We start from the raw sequence: 10,460 nt of genomic DNA on the forward strand, positions 1-10,460 counted from the left end.
AGTGTGGTCCCAGACACCAGACACGTGGTGAAGAGAGTGTGGTCCCAGACACCCAGACACGTGGGTGAGAGAGAGTGTGGTCCCAGACACCCAGACACGTGGTGAAGAGAGTGTGGTTCCAGACACCCAGACACGTGGTGAAGAGAGTGTGGTACCAGACACCCAGACACGTGGTGAAGAGAGTGTGGGTCCCAGACACCCAGACACGTGGTGAAGAGAGTGTGGTCCCAGACACCCGAGACACGTGGTGAAGAGAGTGTGGTCCCAGACACCCAGACACGTGGTGAAGAGAGTGTGGGTCCCAGACACCCAGACACGAGGTGAAGAGAGTGTGGTCCCAGACACCCAGACACGTGGTGAAGAGAGTGTGGTCCCAGACACCCAGACACGTGGTGAAGAGAGTGTGGTCCAGACACCCCAGGACACGTGGTGAAGAGAGTGTGGTCCCAGACACCCAGACACGTGGTGAAGAGAGTGTGGTCCCAGACACCCAGACACGTGGTGAAGAGAGTGTGGGTCCCAGACACCCAGACACGTGGTGAAGAGAGTGTGGTCCCAGACACCCAGACACGTGGTGAAGAGAGTGTGGTCCCAGACACCCAGACACGTGGTGAAGAGAGTGTGGTCCCAGACACCCAGACACGTGGTGAAGAGAGTGTGGTCCCAGACACCCAGACACGTGGTGAAGAGAGTGTGGTCCCAGACACCCAGACACGTGGTGAAGAGAGTGTGGTCCCAGACACCCAGACACGTGGTGAAGAGAGTGTGGTCCCAGACACCCAGACACGTGGTGAAGAGAGTGTGGTCCCAGACACCCAGACACGTGGTGAAGAGAGTGTGGTCCCAGACACCCAGACACGTGGTGAAGAGAGTGTGGTCCCAGACACCCAGACACGTGGTGAAGAGAGTGTGGTCCCAGACACCCAGACACGTGGTGAAGAGAGTGTGGTCCCAGACACCCAGACACGTGGTGAAGAGAGTGTGGTCCCAGACACCCAGACACGTGGTGAAGAGAGTGTGGTCCAGACACCCAGACACGTGGTGAAGAGAGTGTGGTCCCAGACACCCAGACACGTGGTGAAGAGAGTGTGGTCCCAGACACCCAGACACGTGGTGAAGAGAGTGTGGTCCCAGACACCCAGACACGTGGTGAAGAGAGTGTGGTCCCAGACACCCAGACACGTGGTGAAGAGAGTGTGGTCCCAGACACCCAGACACGTGGTGAAGAGAGTGTGGTTCCAGACACCCAGACACGTGGTGAAGAGAGTGTGGTCCCAGACACCCAGGACACGTGGTGAAGAGAGTGTGGTCCCAGACACCCAGACACGTGGTGAAGAGAGTGTGGTCCCAGACACCCAGACACGTGGTGAAGAGAGTGTGGTCCCAGACACCCAGACACGTGGTGAAGAGAGTGTGGTCCCAGACACCCAGACACGTGGTGAAGAGAGTGTGGTCCAGACACCCAGACACGTGGTGAAGAGAGTGTGGTCCCAGACACCCAGACACGTGGTGAAGAGAGTGTGGTTCCAGACACCCAGACACGTGGTGAAGAGAGTGTGGTCCCAGACACCCAGACACGTGGTGAAGAGAGGTGTGGTCCCAGACACCCAGACACGTGGGTGAAGAGAGTGTGGTCCCAGACACCCAGACACGTGGTGAAGAGAGTGTGGTCCCAGACACCCAGACACGTGGTGAAGAGAGTGTGGTCCCAGACACCCAGACACGTGGTGAAGAGAGGTGTGGTCCCAGACACCCAGACACGTGGTGAAGAGAGTGTGGTCCCAGACACCCAGACACGTGGTGAAGAGAGTGTGGTCCCAGACACCCAGACACGTGGTGAAGAGAGTGTGGTCCCAGACACCCAGACACGTGGTGAAGAGAGTGTGGTCCCAGACACCCAGACACGTGGTGAAGAGAGTGTGGTCCCAGACACCCAGACACGTGGTGAAGAGAGTGTGGGTCCCAGACACCCAGACACGTGGTGAAGAGAGTGTGGTCCCCAGACACCCAGACACGTGGTGGAAGAGAGTGTGGTCCCAGACACCCAGACACGTGGTGAAGAGAGTGTAGGTCCCAGACACCCAGGACACGTGGTGAAGAGAGTGTGGTCCAGACACCCAGACACGTGGTGAAGAGAGTGTGGTCCCAGACACCCAGACACGTGGTGAAGAGAGTGTGGGTCCCAGACACCCAGACACGTGGTGAAGAGGAAGTGTGGTCCCCAGACACCCAGACACGTGTGTGAAGAGAGTGTGGTCCCAGACACCCAGACACGTGGTGAAGAGAGTGTGGTCCCAGACACCCAGACACGTGGTGAAGAGAGTGTGGTCCCAGGACACCCAGACACGTGGTGAAGAGAGTGTGGTCCCAGACACCCAGACACGTGGTGAAGAGAGTGTGGTCCCAGACACCCAGACACGTGGTGAAGAGAGTGTGGTCCCCAGACACCCAGACACGTGGTGAAGAGAGTGTGGTCCCAGACACCCAGACACGTGGGTGAAGAGAGTGTGGTCCCAGACACCCAGACACGTGGTGAAGAGAGTGTGGTCCCCAGACACCCAGACACGTGGTGAAGAGAGTGTGGTCCCAGACACCCAGACACGTGGTGAAGAGAGTGTGGTCCCAGACACCCAGACACGTGGTGAAGAGAGTGTGGTCCCAGACACCCAGACACGTGGTGAAGAGAGTGTGGTCCCAGACACCCAGACACGTGGTGAAGAGAGTGTGGTCCCAGACACCCAGACACGTGGTGAAGAGAGTGTGGTCCCAGACACCCAGACACGTGGTGAAGAGAGTGTGGTCCCAGACACCCAGACACGTGGTGAAGAGAGTGTGGTCCCAGACACCCAGACACGTGGTGAAGAGAGTGTGGTCCCAGACACCCAGACACGTGGTGAAGAGAGTGTGGTCCCAGACACCCAGACACGTGGTGAAGAGAGTGTGGTCCCAGGACACCCAGACACGTGGTGAAGAGAGTGTGTCCCAGACACCCAGACACGTGGTGAAGAGAGTGTGGTCCCAGACACCCAGGACACGTGGTGAAGAGAGTGTGGTCCCAGACACCCAGACACGAGGTGAAGAGAGTGTGGTCCCAGACACCCAGACACGTGTGAAGAGAGTGTGGTCCCAGACACCCACACGTGTGAAGAGAGTGTGGTCCAGACCGACCGTGGTGAAGAGAGTGTGGTCCCAGACACCCAGACACGTGGTGAAGAGAGTGTGGTCCCAGACACCCAGACACGAGGTGAAGAGAGTGTGGTCCCAGACACCCAGACACGAGGTGAAGAGAGTGTGGTCCCAGACACCCAGACACGTGGTGAAGAGAGTGTGGTCCCAGACACCCAGACCGTGGTGAAGAGAGTGTGGTCCCAGACACCCAGACACGTGGTGAAGAGAGTGTGGTCCCAGACACCCAGACACGAGGTGAAGAGAGTGTGTCCCAGACACCCAGACACGTGGTGAAGAGAGTGTGGTCCCAGACACCCAGACACGTGGTGAAGAGAGTGTGGTCCCAGACACACAGACACGAGGTGAAGAGAGTGTGGTCCCAGACACCCAGACACGAGGTGAAGAGAGTGTGGTCCCAGACACCCAGACACGAGGTGAAGAGAGTGTGGTCCCAGACACCCAGACACGTGGTGAAGAGAGTGTGGTCCCAGACACCCCAGACACGTGGTGAAGAGAGTGTGGTCCCAGACACCCAGACACGTGGTGAAGAGAGTGTGGTCCCAGACACCCAGACACGTGGTGAAGAGAGTGTGGTCCCAGACACCCAGACACGTGGTGAAGAGAGTGTGGTCCCAGACACCCAGACACGTGGTGAAGAGAGTGTGGTCCCAGACACCCAGACACGAGGTGAAGAGAGTGTGGTCCCAGACACCCAGACACGTGGTGAAGAGAGTGTGGTCCCAGACACCCAGACACGAGGTGAAGAGAGTGTGGTCCCAGACACCCAGACACGTGGTGAAGAGAGTGTGGTCCCAGACACCCAGACACGTGGTGAAGAGAGTGTGGTCCCAGACACCCAGGACACGTGGTGAAGAGAGTGTGGTCCCAGACACCCAGACACGTGGTGAAGAGAGTGTGGTCCCAGACACCCAGACACGTGGTGAAGAGAGTGTGGTCCCAGACACCCAGACACGTGGTGAAGAGAGTGTGGTCCCAGACACCCAGACACGTGGTGAAGAGAGTGTGGTCCCAGACACCCAGACACGTGGTGAAGAGAGTGTGGTCCCAGACACCCAGACACGTGGTGAAGAGAGTGTGGTCCCAGACACCCAGACACGTGGTGAAGAGAGTGTGGTCCAGACACCCAGACACGTGGTGAAGAGAGTGTGGTCCCAGACACCCAGACACGTGGTGAAGAGAGTGTGGTCCCAGACACCCAGACACGTGGTGAAGAGAGTGTGGTCCCAGACACCCAGACACGTGGTGAAGAGAGTGTGGTCCCAGACACCCAGACACGTGGTGAAGAGAGTGTGGTCCCAGACACCCAGACACGTGGTGAAGAGAGTGTGGTCCCAGACACCCAGACACGTGGTGGAAGAGAGTGTGGTCCCAGACACCCAGACACGTGGTGAAGAGAGTGTGGTCCCAGACACCCAGACACGTGGTGAAGAGAGTGTGGTCCCAGACACCCAGACACGTGGTGAAGAGAGTGTGGTTCCAGACACCCAGACACGTGGTGAAGAGAGTGTGGTCCCAGACACCCAGACACGTGGTGAAGAGAGTGTGGGTCCCAGACCACCCAGACACGTGGTGAAGAGAGTGTGGTCCCAGACACCCAGACACGTGTTGAAGAGAGTGTGGTCCCAGACACCCAGACACGTGGTGAAGAGAGTGTGGTCCCAGACACCCAGACACGTGGTGAAGAGAGTGTGGTCCCAGACACCCAGACACGTGGTGAAGAGAGTGTGGTCCCAGACACCCAGACACGTGGTGAAGAGAGTGTGGTCCCAGACACCCAGACACGTGGTGAAGAGAGTGTGGTCCCAGACACCCAGACACGTGGTGAAGAGAGTGTGGTACCAGACACCCCAGACACGTGGTGAAGAGAGTGTGGTCCCAGACACCCAGACACGTGGTGAAGAGAGTGTGGTCCCAGACACCCAGACACGTGGTGAAGAGAGTGTGGGTCCCAGACACCCAGACACGTGGTGAAGAGAGTGTGGTCCCAGACACCCAGACACGTGGTGAAGAGAGTGTGGTCGCAGACACCCAGACACGTGGTGAAGAGAGTGTGGGTCCCAGACACCCAGACACGTGGTGAAGAGAGTGTGGTCCCAGACACCCAGACACGTGGTGAAGAGAGTGTGGGTCCCAGACACCCAGACACGTGGTGAAGAGAGTGTGGTCCCAGACACCCAGACACGTGGTGAAGAGAGTGTGGTCCCAGACACCCAGACACGTGGTGAAAGAGAGTGTGGTCCCAGACACCCAGACACGTGGTGAAGAGAGTGTGGTCCCAGACACCCAGACACGTGGTGAAGAGAGTGTGGTCCCAGACACCCAGACACGTGGTGAAGAGAGTGTGGTCCCAGACACCCAGACACGTGGTGAAGAGAGTGTGGTCCCAGACACCCAGACACGTGGTGAAGAGAGTGTGGTCCCAGACACCCAGACACGTGGTGAAGAGAGTGTGGTCCCAGACACCCAGACACGTGGTGAAGAGAGTGTGGTCCAGACACCCAGACACGTGGTGAAGAGAGTGTGGTCCCAGACACCCAGACACGTGGTGAAGAGAGTGTGGTCCCAGACACCCAGACACGTGGTGAAGAGAGTGTGGTCCCAGACACCCAGACACGTGGTGAAGAGAGTGTGGTCCCAGACACCCAGACACGTGGTGAAGAGAGTGTGGTCCCAGACACCCAGACACGTGGTGAAGAGAGTGTGGTCCCAGACACCCAGACACGTGGTGAAGAGAGTGTGGTCCCAGACACCCAGACATGTGGTGAAGAGAGTGTGGTCCCAGACACCCAGACACGTGGTGAAGAGAGTGTGGTCCCAGACACCCAGACACGTGGTGAAGAGAGTGTGGTCCCAGACACCCAGACACGTGGTGAAGAGAGTGTGGGTCCCAGACACCCAGACACGTGGTGAAGAGAGTGTGGTCCCAGACACCCAGACACGTGGTGAAGAGAGTGTGGTCCCAGACACCCAGACACGTGGTGAAGAGAGTGTGGTCCCAGACACCCAGACACGTGGTGAAGAGAGTGTGGTCCCAGACACCCAGACACGTGGTGAAGAGAGTGTGGTCCCAGACACCCAGACACGTGGTGAAGAGAGTGGTGGTCCCAGACACCCAGACACGTGGTGAAGAGAGTGTGGTCCCAGACACCCAGACACGTGGTGAAGAGAGTGTGGTCCCAGACACCCAGACACGTGGTGAAGAGAGTGTGGTCCCAGACACCCAGACACGTGGTGAAGAGAGTGTGGTCCCAGACACCCAGACACGTGGTGTCGAAGAGAGTGTGGTCCCAGACACCCAGACACGTGGTGAAGAGAGTGTGGTCCCAGACACCCAGACACGTGGTGAAGAGAGTGTGGTCCCAGACACCCAGACACGTGGTGAAGAGAGTGTGGTCCCAGACACCCAGACACGTGGTGAAGAGAGTGTGGTCCCAGACACCCAGACACGTGGTGAAGAGAGTGTGGTCCCAGACACCCAGACACGTGGTGAAGAGAGTGTGGTCCCAGACACCCAGACACGTGGTGAAGAGAGTGTGGTCCCAGACACCCAGACACGTGGTGAAGAGAGTGTGGTCCCAGACACCCAGACACGTGGTGAAGAGAGTGTGGTCCCAGACACCCAGACACGTGGTGAAGAGAGTGTGGTCCCAGACACCCAGACACGTGGTGAAGAGAGTGTGGTCCCAGACACCCAGACACGTGGTGAAGAGAGTGTGGTCCCAGACACCCAGACACGTGGTGAAGAGAGTGTGGGTCCCAGACACCCAGACACGTGGTGAAGAGAGTGTGGTCCCAGACCACCCAGACACGTGGTGAAGAGAGTGTGGTCCCAGACACCCAGACACGTGGTGAAGAGAGTGTGGTCCCAGACACCCAGACACGTGGTGAAGAGAGTGTGGTCCCAGACACCCAGACACGTGGTGAAGAGAGTGTGGTCCCAGACACCCAGACACGTGGTGAAGAGAGTGGTGGTCCCAGACACCCAGACACGTGGTGAAGAGAGTGTGGTCCCAGACACCCAGACACGTGGTGAAGAGAGTGTGGTCCCAGACACCCAGACACGTGGTGAAGAGAGTGTGGTCCCAGACACCCAGACACGTGGTGAAGAGAGTGTGGTCCCAGACACCCAGACACGTGGTGAAGAGAGTGTGGTCCCAGACACCCAGACACGTGGTGAAGAGAGTGTGGTCCCAGACACCCAGACACGTGGTGAAGAGAGTGTGGTTCCAGACACCCAGACACGTGGTGAAGAGAGTGTGGTCCCAGACACCCAGACACGTGGTGAAGAGAGTGTGGTCCCAGACACCCAGACACGTGGGTGACAGAGAGTGTGGTCCCAGACACCCCAGACACGTGGTGAAGAGAGTGTGGTCCCAGACACCCAGACACGTGGTGAAGAGAGTGTGGTCCCAGACACCCAGACACGTGGTGAAGAGGTGTGGTCCCAGACACCCAGACACGTGGTGAAGAGAGTGTGGTCCCAGACACCCAGACACGTGGTGAAGAGAGTGTGGTTCTTAGACACCCCAGACACGTGGTGAAGAGAGTGTGGTCCCAGACACCCAGACACGAGGTGAAGAGAGTGTGGTCCCAGACACCCAGACACGTGGTGAAGAGAGTGTGGTCCCAGACACCCAGACACGTGGTGAAGAGAGTGTGGTCCCAGACACCCAGACACGTGGTGAAGAGAGTGTGGTCCCAGACACCCAGACACGTGGTGAAGAGAGTGTGGTCCCAGACACCCAGACACGTGGTGAAGAGAGTGTGGTCCCAGACACCCAGACACGTGGTGAAGAGAGTGTGGTTCCAGACACCCAGACACGTGGTGAAGAGAGTGTGGTCCCAGACACCCAGACACGTGGTGAAGAGAGTGTGGTCCCAGACACCCAGACACGTGGTGAAGAGAGTGTGGTCCCAGACACCCAGACACGTGGTGAAGAGAGTGTGGTCCCAGACACCCAGACACGTGGTGAAGAGAGTGTGGTCCCAGACACCCAGACACGTGGTGAAGAGAGTGTGGTCCCAGACACCCAGACACGTGGTGAAGAGAGTGTGGTCCCAGACACCCAGACACGTGGTGAAGAGAGTGTGGTCCCAGACACCCAGATACAAGGCCATGTGCACACTGTGTTCCTGGTGAACAACAAAGGCTTTCTACGAGCAAACAGCTCAACTCCGTGCAGTTCTGTCTGACCAGCTACAGTCGCACATTGCGATCAGCTGTTACACAAGTCAACCCCCTCGAGGTTCGCTCTAACTTCAAGTATATTGTCATACTTTGTTGTGTTTTCGGCCAATCTGAAGCTCTGAACGTCCTGCTACGCCGTCATTTGAGAACTGTATTTAATAAATAAGAAAATGCGTGTGTTGACTAGATTGAGCCAAGAAATATTTTATTATGTTTACACGTTATAGTTAATCATTGAACATGTTCATATTTTCAAAAGAAGAAACTGCATTTAATTTTTCGATTCATATACTAAAATAGAATTTATTGAGTTAATACTTTTCCCCCCCTATAATTACAAGCTACCAATTAACTATAAAGCTACATTAATTTTTCGAAGGTTACCAAACAAAATTGTAAAAGGAATGGGGTTAAATTTATGTCCGTTGTATGTCTCTGTGCTGGTTTTGTGTTGTGTAAGGGATTATTGCTATACGTATTCATGTGTTAATAATATAAGCCTCTATGCAAGGACGTATGCAGAGATGGCATGAGGGATCCCTCCCCCCACAAAAAAAATCCTAAAACATCTATAAAATCTATCATTCCCACCATTACAAGGAAAGAAAATTGAAAGCAAAACCGCAGGCAAAGTGGTACTAAACACTCCCCCCCCCCCTTCTCATTTCCCCCTTTTTCAACAATATGTAATTATGCTTTTTTTTTTTCATGACTAAATTCCTTCCACAAAATTCTTGAGCTGTCTGATGTTTCAGTTTGAATGTGATCGTATGTGCTGTCCTCTTTGTGTTGTCCGTAATACCGGTTTGAGTTTATCTGTTTGACATCAGCTGATTTAGGCTTGTTTTCTGTGGGTTTATGTTTTTCATTTTTATTTCTTATTTTGCGTTCTTTTTTTTTTCCATGACAAACAGTGCAAAACTGCAGTTACGTATGTACAAGAAATTGCATTAAACCAAATTTCCCTATTGAAAGAATCATTTTAGCAATTACAGACTATCCATAGAAGAATGTCCCAGTGTCAGTGGTATATTATAAAAGTTTAATTTAGACTATTTACAACAAATCATGGATCAAACTGAAGGTAAACTAATGTTTTTTTTTTGTTGTTTTTGTTTTTTTTTACAAACGTTCAATATGTGCGCGGCACACATCCAATCTAAAGTCCAATTCTTCCTACACGTTGGTTAACAAGTCCGAAGTAATGAAAGCACTAACAGCCTCTTCAATTCCGTGTTTCAACTCTGGCAAATCATCAGGTAGCGGCGGAACGTATACACGGATCTTCTATAAAGCCCCGAAGGAAGAAAAAAATCACATGACTAAACGTGGAGGCCAGCAAGAAAGAACTCTGTCGTCTCGACACTCCAAGTGTCAGAAACTCTCGTGCAAAGAGATTCCAGTGGGGAGGGGCTCCGTCTTTTCTGCCAAATAAAGTTTACAGGTTCGCCCTCTAAGAGCCAAATGTCTGTTCGCGCTAGTCTGAAACTGTTTGACGGTGACCTTGGACCAACACACTGCAACGCTCACGGTCGATACCGTTAAATCTGATAGCTGGGACATTCTTTTCTCCGGACTGACAGTATCGAAGGCTCTGGCCGTATACGCTCAGGGTGTCCACGAGGAAAAAAATATTTCGTACAAACTTAGGCGAGAAAAAAGTACTAGATTTGAAGAAGAAAAAAAGTACCAAATTATAATTTGTTATGGTATTAACAATTTAGGAAGTTATTATGACATTGCAGTGCACACACATACATTCCATAGTTTTTAAAAATAATTACACTTAATAATAAAACATATTGTAATTGCTGTAATAATATTATATTAAAGAAAGAAGTACTAGATGTGAGCGTACATGTACTAGTAGTAAAGTACTGACTGTGGAGCTGTGGCCTCGGGTCAGCTGCTCCCTGGAGCTGATAGCCGCCGGCACTGGCCTCGAGGCCAGTCTCGCGAAGAGCCGCCATCTTGTGTCCGGCCTCGCTCCATCCCGACAGCTCGGTTCCGCTGTACTTAATTAGGCGCGCTAGGAAAAAAAATAGTGAAAATTAGTTTTTACAATGCGCACGCAGCATGCAAC

Source organism: Bacillus rossius, chromosome 8 (assembly GCF_032445375.1).
Source record: "Bacillus rossius redtenbacheri isolate Brsri chromosome 8, Brsri_v3, whole genome shotgun sequence".
In the NCBI taxonomy this organism is placed as follows: Eukaryota; Metazoa; Arthropoda; class Insecta; order Phasmatodea; family Bacillidae; genus Bacillus; species Bacillus rossius.